Here is a 15646-nt window from a genome sequence, read left to right as displayed (position 1 = left end):
TTGCAAACCACCTGACTATATATATGGGTTGATACCCAGTTGGGTGTGTTTATCAGTGATCTCTGTTGGGGATTGTGTCAAAGGCCTTAGCTAAGTCTAGACAGACCATATGTACAGATTTGCCCTTGCCTAGGGCTTTGGTGACTATCGCAAAGAAGTTCCTCAAGTTTAACAGGCATGATCTCCTCTTGACAAAGCCAAACTAGGTGGGGTCGAGCCTTTGGAGATTTCCTATATCTTTGTTAATAAGGTTCCATGGCCTTGAAGATAAGACTGGTCAGGCTAGTGGGTCTACAGTTCCCGGGGTCCGTGGATGCACCTACTTTGTGCAAAGGGATGATGGTAGATATTTTTCATTCTGCTGGTTATGAAGCCAGTGCTTAGGCTGTGACTAAAAAGCACGCTCAATGGTGATGCTAATTCCTATTTTAACCCGTGTAGAACACAGCCTGGGATGTTGTTTGGTCCCATACAGGCTGTGTTTTTGGCCTTGGAGAGGGCATTTAAGCCCTGATCCTCAGAGAAAATAGGTCGGGGGCAGATGTTAGGGATGCTTTGTGGTATATGTGGCAGGGACAGGAGAGTGAAGTTTTCAATGAATCTGTCAGCCAGCAAGTTTGCTATATAGCATTAGGATGTTCCTGGCCTTATTTACTGATTTTTCTAATAGTAAGACCATACTTGTTTGCTCTCTTCTTGAGTTGATCTTGGAGAACAATGTTTTCACTTTTGAGAGTGATTTCTTTCTTCAGAGAACGGGTATTGCTATGGGCACGGTTTGTGCCAAAACAAACGCTAATATGGTGCTGTCACAATGGGCACATGAGAAAGTTTTTAATGGCAACTCATTTGAGTATGTCAGTTTTTACTGTCACTTTGTGGACATTTTTTAATTTGATTTGGAAGGGTCCCGCACATGTATTGGATGAATATGTGGAGTACTTACAAAAGAGGACTTCTTGTTGTCTTTCGGCTTTTCCCAGTTAGGGGTCGCCCACAGCGGAACTCCGGTCCGCTAATGATTGGCAGTAGATTTTTGACTAACACCGAGGTTCCAGCTCGACGTTCAACCTTCAACTAAGGCACACCCATTTACGCATGTCTTTCGAACGCCCACTTAACCGTGGGGAGGACATGCAGACTCCACACAGAAGGCACTCCCCACATTCCAACTGAGAATCGAAAGGGAGAACCTCTTGCTGCGAGGCAACAACGCTACCGCTGCACTTACAAAAGAGGACTACTTTTCTCAAATTCTCTGATGAATGCTTGGGAGTGTCTGTTAGTTATTTCAATGTTGTGGTTTCGAAGAATATCATTACTAAATTAAACATTTCTGTTTTTAGAAAACCTTTTAAAAAGGATGATTATTTACATAGATCCAGCATGCACCTGTGATACATACCCAAGAACATTTTGAAAGGACAGTTTTTGAGAATGATGAGACTATGTTATGATGATGACAGTTGCCTTGAGGATGTTTTTGATAGATTAACTAGTGAATTTCTTTCTAGAGGCTAGTCCCCTGAGGAGATCTCACAGGTTACTGTAGATATTAGACCACTTAGGGAAATGACTGCTAGACCATCTTTTTCTAATAATACTGACTTGCCATCATCTAATCACAATGATATGAACAGAGATTTAAGGTGTCTGTTTACATTCTCCAGTGACATCAACCTAGTCTGTGATATCATAAGGTGCAACTGACCAGTACTTTAGCTAATGAGGAGCTACGTGGTGTAGGCTTAACCATTACAATTTTGCTTCAGGAATAATTGTTCGCTCAAACGACAGCTATGTTATAGACAAACTACCAGATCACCCTCTGTTACCAGTGATCGTAATGGGACATTTAAGTGTCAGTCATGTACTGCTTGTAAGCACATTTGGTCCACCTGCTCTATTACTATGGTTGGTTATACTACTGATTTTCATTTTTCTGCGGGCTGTAAAAGCTGTCATCTGGTGTATCTTGCTCAGTGTGTTACTTCTGCTTTTTTACATTGGTAAGTGACAGAACGTTGAAGGAAAGGATAATTGAACACACTGCTGACATCAAGAAACACAAACAGACTAATGCACTTGCTAAACATTGTTATGCTATGGGCAGCTTGCGTGGTTTTAAGTTTTTGGTCTTAGAACTTGTTCACTGCAATTTAAAAAGGGTGATATAAGTAATGGAACAGAATTATGTGAATTGAATTATGTGAATTGAACTGTATTTTAACTTTGAAAGCTGTGGTAAGAAAGGAAGGTGAGGGGAGGGAAGGCATATAGAAACAACCTTTCCAATGAAAAGACAGGATATCTACTTTCCAAGCCAGAGGACTTGTGACTCTAGAAGATAATAGAGGAAATTGTCTGTTCAGATTGGAGGCAAAAGATTTATCCAAGAAATACCCCACTTGTGGACAATGCCCAGGAACATATCTCTGTGAAACATCCATTTGTGAGCTTGTGTGCTGGACCTGCTCAAAGAGTCTGCCACTAGACTGTGCTACAATGGAATGCAAACTGCCTGAAGAGTTACTTGATACTGGACAGCTAGATCCCAGATCTGAAGAGCTAGTCTGCAAGAAAATAGGACCTTGTACCCCCTTGTTTGTTGACATACATCACTGTGGTATTGTCTGAGAGGCTAGGGATGAAAGAGGGAGTGAAAAGCCTGAACAGCCAGAATTAGAGCCTTCATCTCCTTTGTACTAATTTGATCCACCTCTGAGGAAGAGGCCAGAGACACTGAACCTTGAGGGGGTGGAATGAAGCCCACCATCCCCTGTCTGAAGCATCTGTAAAGAGCTCCAGTCAGAACTGCAGCTTGGAAAGGAAGTCCTGGGTTGAGAGAAAGTTGGTGATTCCACCACTGCAGCTCCCATCTTGAGACAGGAAAGGAAAGGTACTGGAAAGTTCAGGGGGTGGCAATGTTGGAGCCACACTGACCTGAGGTATCACTGAAGCTTTTTCATGTGGAGCCTGCCTGGCTAGAGGGAGCATGGGAATGGTGGAAGCCATGAACCTGAAAATCTGGAGAAATTCTCTGGGTACGACTAAAGCCAGGGGAAGAAGAGTCTGGAACAGGACAGTGAGAGAGAGGGCCTTGGGAAGAGGCAGAGATGCCAGCATGGGGATGGTCTGCAGCCTGCAACAGAGGAAAATATGATCCTGAAAAGGCATCAGAGCTGATTTCTGGAAGTTCATGGTGAACCCCAGACTCTAACAAAGGAAAAAGTAAACTGGAAATCCTGAAGCAGAGTGTTGGGGGAAGATGCTTGAATGAACAGATCGTTCAACTACAGAAAGATCTGAACTCACATCCTGCAAAAGGCAATGACAGGAGTGAGGTATCTGGTGAATATCTTTGGGGCAGCAGACTGGCGAAAGGGCAAAGCACAGAACTAAAAATACAAGGATAAAATGGAGAAACAAACATTTCCAGAAATGGGGATGGATGGGCATATGAAGGTAGGCATCCTTGAGCTTCAGAGGGACCAGAAAGGCCTGCGGTAGAAGGGGAAATAAAGTCTGAAGAGACAACATCTGAAAGGAAGGTAACTTGAGAAAGGGGTTGAGCCAGGAAAGATCTAGAACTGGTCTCCAAGTGCCCTCCTTTTAGGGAATCAAAACCATTCTGGAATAAAAAAAACCCTCCATACCTGGGCAGAAAACACAGCTAGAATGGTGTCCTGAACCAAAACAGAGTGTAGCACCTCTGTGAAATGAGGAAGTTGTTTCTGAGGAGGTTGAGGAATGCCCAAAAACACAGGAAGAGATTTCCAAAACATAAGATATTCCTGGTGGATAATGGACAGAACCCAACCGTATGTTGTGATCCTTCATCAATTTGGAAGAGACAGGGAAAGAAGGAGAGATAAAGGATCCTGGTCAAGGGAAAGGGCAAACAAATTGTCAAATGGAACCAGATTTGTCCTGAAAAACAGGTTTCTGGGAGGTAGAAGTCTGAGTAGTCCTAGCACAATACACATGTCTAGAATCCTTTTTTTTTCTCCTAAGGCGGAGGGTGAGACTGCTTATGAACAAAAACAGATATGGAGGAATAATTCCTCTGAAACTTGAAACATTTTCATTTCTCCTATTCCTAACTCTTGCTTTACCCTTACCCTTATCCTGGAGAGACTAGAAAAGTTCAGCAGCAGCAGAAGAATCAAAAAGATTTTTATTATCGAAAGGACCACCCAATAATTTGGCCTTAATGTCATCAAGCAAAGCCTGAAGATGAAGCCAAGAGTAATGCTTCACTGAACCAAAGGCAGCAGCCCGGGAGGAGGCATCAGCCCCATATAGCTGCATTTAACAGAGTGGCAAGCAACTTGAGAGATACAACCCAACAGGGAAAGGGCAGAAGCCCTCCCTTCAGAGTTAGGAAGGTCAGAAACCACTTTGGAAACCTAAGAAAGGAGGACCAAAACATACCTAGTCATACAAGTCTGGTAGTTGATGGTAAGAAAGGATAAAACAGCAGCAGTGCAAGTCATTTTGCCAAGCCTCTTCATAGACCTACTATCCTTACCTGAAGGGAGCAACCCGTTAGAAGGCAACAGCTTGGAAAACATGTCAGAAGAGACAGACACTACAGATAGGGCCAAGCAGGAGGGTATTTATAAAGAAATTCATACTCCTCAGGTACTTTGTAAAATCAGTCAGGTTTCTTGGGTGCAGTGATCTGAGAAACTGGCCACAGAAGCTGCTGAAAAGGTATCCAGAAGGGCAGCTAGAAAAGGAGGAACAGCCAATGGCTTAGGAGACTCCATCTGGAGGAGCTCATAATACCTTTTCTGAATGTCAGAGACTTAAGAACAATCCCATTTAAAAAACTCTCATCATGCGGGCAACAGTATCCCCAAAAGAGAGTTCCTCTAGAAAGGAAAAGTACAGTTTTGTACCTACCATAAATGTAGATGTTCGAGTGTTCACCCTGCTGCAGTCATCACACTTGGGTTATCCTGTCGTCAGGCGGTCCCGCAGTCGGCCAGAATTCCAAAGTCTTGGTCCGGCGTCGGTTCGCCTCTTCCCTGACGTCAGTGCGCCAGGGGTATATATAATGCAACAGACGCCATTTTCTTCAGTTTTTCTTGCCCCAGATGTCAGGTGCCCCCAAAAAGGTGGTCAGAAATTAGTACCAAATGGAGTAACCACTGCACAAATACAAAATCCCTTCAGCTATAAGCAAATACATCAGTAAGGTATTGAAGAGATTTAGCCATTAGATCAGAGGGGATGGAGGGAGGGTAACCTGGACTGCAGCAGGGTGAACACTCGAACATCTACATTTACGGTAGGTACAAAACTGTACTATGTTCATCATACTACCCTGCTGCAGTCATCACACTTGGGTTGAATCCCAAAGCTAAGGTAGGGGGGAGGTATCATAGATGGTTAGTAGAGGCTATAAGGCCCTGCAAAACTGCAGTGGCGAAGCCCGCCCTGGACTTAGAGTAAAGAGGTAAGTGATAGTGTTTGGTAAAGGTGTGTACTGAACTCCAAGTTGCAGCTTCTAAAATCTCCTTGGTTGGAACCCCCTGAGAAAGGCTGTAGAGGTAGCTGTTGCCCTGGTAGAGTGGGACCTAATGGTTGCAGGAACTGGTTTCCCATGATGGCTATAGCAGAAACGTATGCAATGACCTATCCATTTAGAAATGGTTTGCTTTGATATAGCCTTCCCTTGAGAAGCTGTAGCATAGGATACAAAGAGCTGGTCAGATTTTCTGAAAGCCTTAGTTTTGTCCAAGTAGTAACGAAGCTACCTGTGAATGTCCAAGGAATGCAGGAGTCTCTCACCTTTGTTCTGTGGATTTGGGAAAAAGGTGGGTAAGTGGATGGTTTGATTTAAAGCCACACTGGAAACCACCTTAGGCATAAAGGAAGGATTAGTTCATAGAGAAACTCTGTCTTGATGAAAAATGAGGGTTCCACTGCCATTAGTGCCTGTAGCTCTGAGACTCTTCTAGCTGAAGTTATAGCTGAAGTTATTGCTAGGAGCAGGGCAGTCTTCAATGATAGGAACTGAAGATCTGCAGAGAATGCTGGCTCAAAGGGAGGTAGCGTTAGTTTTTCCAGAACAAAATTGAGGTCCCATGTTGGTGTAGGAGCTCTCCTGGGTGGTCTAATGTTTTTTGCCCCTCTGTGGAACTGCCTTAGAAGAGGATGTGAAAATAAAGGTGGATCTGTGTTGAAGTGAGCTGAAATAGCTGAAGCATGGATTTTAATGGAGGAAAAAGAAAGTCCTTTGTGCAACATCTCAGTTAAATACTGTAGAATGTGAGGCATGTGAGGCTGAATTGTGTCTTGGCCTTTAGCTTGGTTCCAGGCACAAAACCTTTTCCATTTGTCCGAATAAGCCTTCCTGGTGCTTGGCCTCCTGGCTTCCAGAATAACATCCAGAATTGCTTGTGAAAGAGGAGCTGGTTGGATGTTTAGTTGATTTGCCATGCAGCCAGATTTAAAGTTTTGAGCTGGCTGTGAAGAATCTGATTGTTTTGTTGTGTGAGCAAATTGGGGATTTGAGGCAATATCCATGGTGGGCTGTGGGCCATATTTTTCAATAGCGGATACCAGTGCTGGCGTGGCCAGTCTGGGGCTATGAGAATCGGTCGTGGTCTCTCCTTTTTGACTTTCAAAAAGACCCTTTGTGAGGAGAGGCAATGGAGGAAGGCATATACGGTCAGGTTTTTCCAACTGAAAGAGAGAGAGTCCACTTTCCAAGCTTGATGGTGAAATGTCCTTGTACAAAATTTTGTTAGTTGATAATTTTGAGGACTGGCAAAGAGGTCTATGTCTGGAAGGCCCCATTTTTGAGTTATCATTGCAAATATTTGCGGATCTAGTTTCCACTCGTGGGGATCCTTGATGTTTCTGCTGAGGTCATCTGCCAATGTGTTCTTCTGTCCTGGCAGGAATTGAGCTTGTAATTGGACTTGGTAAGCCAGAGCTGTGTTCTATAAGATCATTGCTTGCCTGCATAGAGGGTAGGAATGTGTACCCCCTTGTTTGTTTATGTACCACATTACTGTGGTGTTGTCCGTCTTTATTGAAAGTTGTCCTGGATGTAATAAATCCTTGAAGGCTGTCTGAGCTTTCTGTACAGCTAGCATCTCTTTTTGATTTATGTGCAGATTTCTTTGATCTGCAGTCCATAGGCCTTGAATGCATTGTCCTGCCATGTGTGCCCCCCAGGCGTAGTCTGAAGCATCTGTTGTGATAGTCTGCCTGGCTGGGGGCAAGGTGAAAGGCTGACCCTTGTTGAGGTGCCTGTGACCACCATAGAAATTCCTCTTGTAGGCAGGGAATGAGAGATATCATTGTGTCCAAGCTGTGACTGTGTTGAGACCATATGCTTTTTAGGTACCACTGTAATTTCCTCATATGCAGCTTTGCAAATGGTATTATTAGTATGGAAGATGCCATGAAGCCCAAGGCCTGCAGAATTTTTCTTGCAGTTAATTGGGTCTTTGTTGCCATTGTCTTGAAATATTGAGTCAGTTGTAGTTGCTTGTTTGGCGTAAGATAAGCCTTCTGGGCCGTTGTATTCAAGCTGGCACCCAGGAATGTCATTTTTTGTGAGGGCACTAGTTTTGACTTATTTTCGTTTACTGTGTACCCCAGGCAGTTTAGTAGGTGCTTTACAAAGGCCAGATGATGTAAGAGAATGTCTTTGCTTTCTGCTTGGATGAGGCAGTCGTCCAGGTATGGATATATTTGAATTCCTCTTTGTCTGCAGTATGCAATTACTGGTGCCAGGCATTTTGTGAAAACTCTGGGCACAGTAGATAAACCAAAGGGCAGTGCAGAGAATTGGTAATGGGTTGAACCTGCAATGAAACGGAGGTATCTTCTGCAACTTTGTCTGATAGGGACATGCAGGTATGCCTCCTTGAGGTCCAACGTTACTAGCCATGCTTCCTTGCCCAACATGGGAAGTAGCTGCTGTAGTGTTAGCATCTTGAATTTGGGTACTTCTAAGTAAGTGTTTAGAATTGAAAGGTCCAGAATTGGTCTCCAGGCATTGTCCTTTCTGGGCACTAGAAAGGGTCTTGAGTAAAATCCTTGGCCTTGCTCTCGAGTAGGTACCAGTTGAATGGCTCTCATGTCCATGAGAGCTGTAATTTGCTTTTGTGCCTCTGCCTATTGATTTTTTTGGCAGGTTTGGCATTCCTCTTTTCATTGGCAAGATGTGAAAATGGAATCTGCATCGTCGTGAAATTATGTCTAGGACCCATTTGTCCTTTGTGACAGTGTGCCAGTTGTCTGCAAAAATTGCGAGTTTTCCCCCCAAGGGGGCTGCCAAGAGAGTATTGCTTGGCCAGATGAGGTGCAAGTCATTGAGTTTGCCTTCTGGTGGATTGAGACCCATCTTCTCCTCCCTTCTGTGTTGTAGTGCCCCATTGGCGAGGTTTATACTGGGCCTGTGGTTGTCCTCTGCCCCTTGGGCGTCTGTATTTACCCCTCTGTGGTCTGTCAGTAGCTGGAAAGGACCAATTTTTTGTTGTCCAGTTTCTGCTGAAGCAAGGGGGTTGTACCTGTAGGAAATCTTTGACTGTCTGCATAGATTTTGCCTTATCCTCCATTTTCTTTAAAACTTCTTCTGCTTTAACTCCAAAAAGAACATCCTGCTGTAAGGGAGCATCTAGTAGTTTTGCTTTAACATGATCAGGCAGAGTTTATTCCTTTAACCAAGCATGCCTACGTATAACAGACCCAGTGGCAGCTGCTCTGCAGGAGGCCTCCAAAGAATCAAACCCACATTGTAAGGTATGTTTGCCCACTTGCTCAGTGGCGTGCAACTGTACTTCTTTCAATTCAGATTGTTGAGGGAGAGTGGTTATTCTTTGCTTTAACTGAGAGATTAGGAATTGCGGATACTTAAGCATGTGAAATTGACAATTCAGTGCCCTCATAGCTAGTGTGGCCGAGGTGTAAACCTTTTTCCCCCACCTGTCTAGTGCTCTGGAATCCCTCTCAGAAGGTACTGGGTTTTTAGCCATAGAAGCCTTAGCCCCCTTGGGACCCTGGGAGATAGTCTCTGGGTCAGCTACAGGGCTTTTGTAAAGAAATTTGTGGGAATCAGGCACTCTATAGTATCTGTCAGGCTTTGCCGGAGCAGGAGGTAGAGAGTCTGGGTTGAAACTGGATTCTAAATAGACATCATCCACAATGTCCAAAACTGGTGGGATGGCAAGTGGTCTGTGTTGGGGGAGTAAAAGAAACTCTCTGAGCCTTTTCTCCGAGTCAGAGTAGTCCTGACCTTCCCAGTGAAAATGTTCCTTCATTGTGTGTAAAGTTTCCCCAAAGGAGTAGTCTTCAGGAGGAGAAGCTGAGGGAATAAAGTTCTCAGCATCAGAATCTTCATAAGGAGAGAAGAAATGGACACTTGTTCAGAGGATGCATAATCGTCCTCTTGTCTAGGCCTTTTGTCAGGAGGGGGCTGGGAACCCCTGATTAAAGAAATCAAATCTTCAGCCATTTTGAGCATCTGTTTCTTAGGAATGGGGCCTTGACCAGGAGACTGAAGAGCAGTCGTTTTAGATTTAGAAGGAGTCTTCGACTTAGAAAACATTTTTATGGTGAGAGTCGGTCTGAAAACGTCTTCAGAAGCCGATGGTGTTTCTGTAGCACCGACGTCTTTTGTAGCAATGTCGTTGGAACGGCCTGAACTAAAAGGTTGCATCGGCCTGGTGCATTCCGCCAAAATTTCCGTAGCGGTCTCGGGTTCCAGATCTGCGGTAGTCAGGGGCTGCGTCGGAGCCTCACTGAGGACCGGAGACCGGATCAGCCGAGGCCTCGGAATCTGGCTTAGGCCTGGGCTGTCTGTCCTTATCCTTGCGTTTTTTGTGCACGCCGGTAGTCAGTTGCTCCGACGGCATGGTGTAGTTAAATTTCCTACCGAAGTAGTGTCGTGCGAAATCAAAGCGTCTTTTAATAGTACGCTTATTAAACCTAGCACAAAACCGACAAATAGTGACGTCGTGGTCTGGGCCTAGGCAAGGTATGCAATAAGAATGAAAATCCTTATGAGGTATTTGCTTCCCACAAGAAATACAATTGTTAACTTTTTCTGACATCGGTCTGAGGCCAGAAAAGTTTCTCCAACGGGGTACTTAGCTATATAGAAGACTTCTTTCTGAAATTCGAATTCGAAAATCTCAGGAGTCGGCAGACTGGCACTTGTGAACTGCTTCGGGCACCGCGCGGCAAGAAAGACTGAAGAAAATGGCGTCGGTTGCATTATATATACCACTGACGTCAGGGAAGAGGCGACAGCAACCAACGCCAGACCAAGACTTTGGAATTCCGACCAACTGCGGGACCACCTGACGACAGGATAACCCAAGTGTGATGACTGCAGCAGGGTACCACGATGAACATCTGAACTAACAGAGGAGTCATTTTCCTCTGAACCATAGTCCAAAGGGGAAGGGATATGCGAAGAGTAAACCAGGGACTTTTCCCCTGAATCCATATCCTTGTCCGAGGAATCTATTTTCCTGGGTCTTTTAAGAGAAGTGGAAGACCATGAAGGAACAGGCACAGATACCCCCCACCCAAGGAGGCTTTAAAGCCATCAAAGCATTGAATAACCCCCACCCCCACCCAAGTAAAATCCTGCCATTCATGTGATTCTTAACTAGAGGAAAAATCTGCTCGGTTCTCTATTTCTTCTTTTTTTTTTTGGGATGTCCACACGAAACACCTGGAGGGTCAGACCCCCCGGTTACATTCAATAAGTGTAGTAGGAATCTCCTTCCTAAGATCTGCAGATTCTCTCTCTGCCCCATGGATATAATCAGCCAGGGGTCCCCCCTTCAATGTAACAAGCTGACGTTTGTAAAGCCGAAGATGCGCAAGATGTTGGATTCATGCTGGCCTCTGATGGGGTTTCAGCAGAGGAATCCTAAGCAACCACCAGACAATCCTCTAGGCTTGAGAGAGAGGCTGGACAGCAGCCATATCAGACCTAAACTTTTTGGCCTTTTTCTTGACAGACAGCTAACCCATTGCCATGGGAAGACCACCATAGCACTTTAAGCCAGGAGTGTCCAACCCGCGGCCCTCAGAGCTCTTCCATGCGGCCCGCGACCCTTAAATTTAAAATTAATTTCACTTTTTTTCCGTGTCCGCGTAGTTTTGCTCTTCTGCGCATGCGCCAACTTTCTTTTTTTTACGTTTTTTCCATACCAGCGTCTTTCCGCTGGTATGCGCATGCGCGAAAACACCGTTCGGGTGATTTTTGTAAAGAAAAGCTGCAGGAAGGAGCGATCGTAGCGTAGAGAGAGGATTTATTTAGTTTATTTCGCTGTGTACACACCGACTACTACACTACAACAAAGGTAAGTTACAAGAGGAAGGCTCAGCTCGCCAATAATTCTAGAGACAATCATATCTTACAAGGAACTACACAGATTAGGGACCTTGATGTAGTAGTAGAATCAACTTTGACGTTTGATGGACATGTCATATTAATAGTTATAAGATATTATGGATTAACTACAAATATTATGTGTTGTATTACTAGTAGGGATAAAAGAATTTTAGTTCCAATATTTGTAATGAACGTTGAGTCTATTATTGAGTACTTTTTGTATGTTCAAGTTCTTCCATTTAAAAATTATCTCGAGAAAGTGTACAAGGCATATTTCTGAGTTCAAGATGATATCACATATGGGAAAACTTGAACACTTATCTCTGTGCTGTAAAGTCTACACAGGTATTTAAGAAATCACTGGTTTACTGATTGAAAATGCCATTTATGCTCTGGGGGGCAGTAATTAGGCAAACTCTTAAATGGCCTGTACATGCCATGAGTTTGGCTAACGCTAACGTGTCATTGATCACTGATCATTAATCATCCAGAAGTGATATTCAGATTAGTAGGTATTGACAGTGCACTTAATACAAGAGACAATAAGCGACACTGTCAGAAAATATTAGTGAACAAAGAAAATGTGGATCATAAAGCCAGGAGCTTTGTTTTTGCAGGACTAAATGGTTATTTATGAACAAATATGAAGGGAGCAATGTGATGGATTACATGTTTATGGTATTTCAGATTTCAGTGACGAATGTGGAAGTCCAACCAAAACGTGTCTTTTTTGTTTTGTCATCCATATATTGTTCTTGTTATTTTAGAGCATTGTGCATCTACAAATTAAAAGTGATGTAATAAAGTGGCTAAAATATTTTTCTTTCTGATTAGTGCTGATAGTTGTGCTTTTGCATTGTAATATACCTTGTTCACATCCATAAAACTCATGGCGACAATTCTGGCAAACCCTGGAAATCTTCCAGTAATCATACAAGGAAAAACAATTGAAAATTGTAGTCAGGATGGAATTCACTTTGCTTCTCTTGAATCCGAAATTGAGTTATTGGATGAAGATGCTTTCCGATATTCTAATATAGGCTTCATAGGAAAGCTGATAAGCATAAGCCTCTGCAAAGAGAACATATCCTGCTGTCCTACACTCCAAAACTGAGTGTCAGTACCCCAAATTGCCAGTACAGAGATATTTTCCCCCTCTTTAGCTCAATAGTGAAAAGGTGGATTAAACATAACACCCCACAAAAAACATCACCTCCAATATTTCTATTCAGATTTCTCTCACACACACACACACACACACACACACACACACACACACACAAACACACATGCTTGTGCACACACACACATAAAAAAAGAAAAAGGAAACATTCCACTCCCTTATAGTGATTTAACAAAACACGATGACCAGTCTCCTGAACTGAATGCAGTCTTTTAAAGTAAATAGCAATAATTTGCATTTATTAATTTATTTATATTATTTATTAATTTATTTATTGTTCAAATTAACCTACAATACAGCAATACAGCCACATTAGTCCACATAAACCAGTGTTTTTTTGCTCTTCAGTTAATGTGAGACCTTTTTTTTTTTTTTTTTTTTTTTTTTGCTCTTCAGTTAATGTGAGACCTTTTTTTTTTTTTTTGGTCCTCACCTGCCGTTTGCCCCCAGACCATTTTTGTTAACTCAATGCGGCCCTTGCAACTGAAAAGGTTGGACACCCCTGCTTTAAGCCAACAGCTTAAGATGGTGGTTTTCAAGGTAAATGGATAAAGAGGAGAGATGATTGTGTAGAGTCTTAGCGACAAAAGCCTGCCACTGTGTATGGTTGGGGGAAGCACCTAAAAAGGAAAGACACGGGTCATGACTGTCTTTATGGGGAATCTGCCTCCGTACTGACAGTTTCCCTTTCTGGTATAACACGAAACCAACAGCACTGAAGAAAAACAAAAGATAAGAGGAAACCCCAACAGGGCACTTATCTGAAATGTGGCTTGGTAACCACAAAGCAGATCAGTGTTTCAGATAGACTTTCAATGATGGCATTTGGACTAGGAGCAAAGATATTCTGAGTGTGGACTTCCTTAAGTCACCTTTACTCCCTACGACTTGCACGGGAAGCACACTTGTGACATGCAACACCTACAAATACTAAAGGCTTTGGTATACTGGCTGGATGTTGAGCTATCCTTGGCAGGAAATCCCTTAGGTTATGAATACTGCAACAGTGATATGGAAGGCCCTACACAAAGATATGTTAGGGAACAAAAGCCACACAAAAAAAAGCTAAAAGAGCTAGCACCACAATAGTGCTGGCTTGTTTTGAAACTGCAGCCACTCCAGATTACCATAAAGGCCTGTACCGTACTCTAGTAGAGTGTAAGGAAACTACTGTATAAAATATGAGCTCTGGTCATAATCAAGACACTAGGTATATTCTTACAAGAAATGATACAGAGAGGATTTCCTTTGGAAAGATCAGAGAGTGAAGCTGACAATCTATCCTTCAAAAAAATATATATATATCAATGATATTTACAAAGTGATTATAAAAATGCTTGGTTGTATAAACAGATATGTAACCTCAGAATGTTCTGGTGTTCTTGTACCTCTGCTTAATGCCCTATCTGGCCAAAAAATGAAATATGCTGTGCAAGTCTGAAGTCACATGAAATGAAAACATTTTCACCTATTACAAAAGGTACAGCAAAATATGCTAAAAAGATCAATTGCCTTCAGTTGTTACCTTACCCAGTTAGGTTAAAGTACTTGTACTTATTTACTCTTAAATACAGGAGGCAAAAGGGTGACTTAATCTCGATGTACACAGCAACCAAATGTCTACTAGTACATGATCTTATAGGACTGAAATCTTTATTCAGACTATATGAAAAGAACTACTTCACCAAGTACCAAAACCTAACCTTTAAATGTCCTAAGAAATGCTGGTCCTCCCTATCTCACATCGTTAAGCCAGGCAAAACGACCACTCCAAACCCAATCCCAAACGTCCCAGACTATAACACTGCCCATGTCTTTAGGATCCACTTTACAAATGTTGCTATAACTCTTTGAAGTGTTAACTCTACTTCCATTCATCCTAGCCATACACTTCCAGCACATAACATAAAATAAGTAAATCACTCAGCGCATCCCCACATCAAAAGTAACATCCTACCTCTCTAAACTCAAGCCTGCCACACTAGCCTTTGATTACTTCCCATCCGAATTCCTTCAACTAGCCACTGAAGCCATAGCATACCCAGTATTCATATTGATTACAGCAGCCATGCAGGAGTCCTACATTCCTTACCGCTGAAGACAAAATTTCATCTTACCACTTCATACAGACAGTACATCCATACTCGGCAATTTCAGCTCCATAACTATAATACCTCCTCTCTCTGAAAGTCTAGAAAAATACATCCATACTTTAAATATCTCCTTGCTTGCAACATTCTATCTCCTACCCAAAACAGATTTTGACCATCACATAGTACAGCCACTGCACTTGTTACAGCCACTGCACTTCTTTTTTGACATTATCCACAAACAGAGAAATAATAATGACCTAGGGTCCATTGTCTGCCTTGATATAAGTTTTAACACCATCGCTCACAACAAACTACTTTAAAAACTCTCTCAGCTTAATTTTTCATTCTCTTCCATCTCCATGTTCTCTTCTTACCTCCAGTAGATCCAAAAGTGTTAAATGGCATTAAACTACTTTCTTCCTTCCCATTGGTGTGCCCAAGGCACCATCTTTGGTCCCCTCCTCTTAACATTTTCATTAATGACCTTCACCTACACTCCAAAAACTCTTCCATCATTCAATATGCAGATGACTTTACTATTGTGTGTATTGGGAAAACACTCGATTAACAACTCATCACACAATCCTCATTCACATCAACTGAAACCTGGCTAACCTTCTCAAATGGCACTACCATCGAGATGATGTCCCTCACAAAGCTATTACGTCTCACCAATGATGTACACCTCGGATTCAACTTCTACATTCAAGGATGCCAAAAAATTAATCAAGAACTGTGGCAATAAAACCAAACTTTCTTCTCTGACACTACTATGAAAAGCATTCCATCTGCTCTATTACTTTCTTCTGTCACATATATACGGCATCTACTTATACCACTCTCCAATCCACTCAAATATCTTTCTACTACAAAATTCCCTAATTTGCCTTCAACCTACGCAGCAGATCTCAGCACTGCACTGCCATCAAACAATTACAATGGCTGGAATTTCCTCTCTACTTTAAATTTATCCGGTTAACACAAGCTCACAAA

At 42.7% G+C, this 15646-nt stretch overlaps 1 protein-coding gene across 1 annotated transcript in view; it reads right to left on the bottom strand.

Annotated features, from left to right (window-relative positions):
* SPRING1 (SREBF pathway regulator in golgi 1) overlaps positions 1 to 15646 on the bottom strand; it is a 228577-nt gene that overhangs the window by 46588 nt on the left and 166343 nt on the right. The gene's annotated exons all lie outside the window — the stretch shown is intronic.

This window comes from Protopterus annectens, chromosome 4.part0 (assembly GCF_019279795.1).
Source record: "Protopterus annectens isolate FY-2018-M chromosome 4.part0, PAN1.0, whole genome shotgun sequence".
Classification (NCBI taxonomy): Eukaryota; Metazoa; Chordata; order Ceratodontiformes; family Protopteridae; genus Protopterus; species Protopterus annectens.
This window is presented reverse-complemented; position numbering and strand designations above follow the sequence as displayed.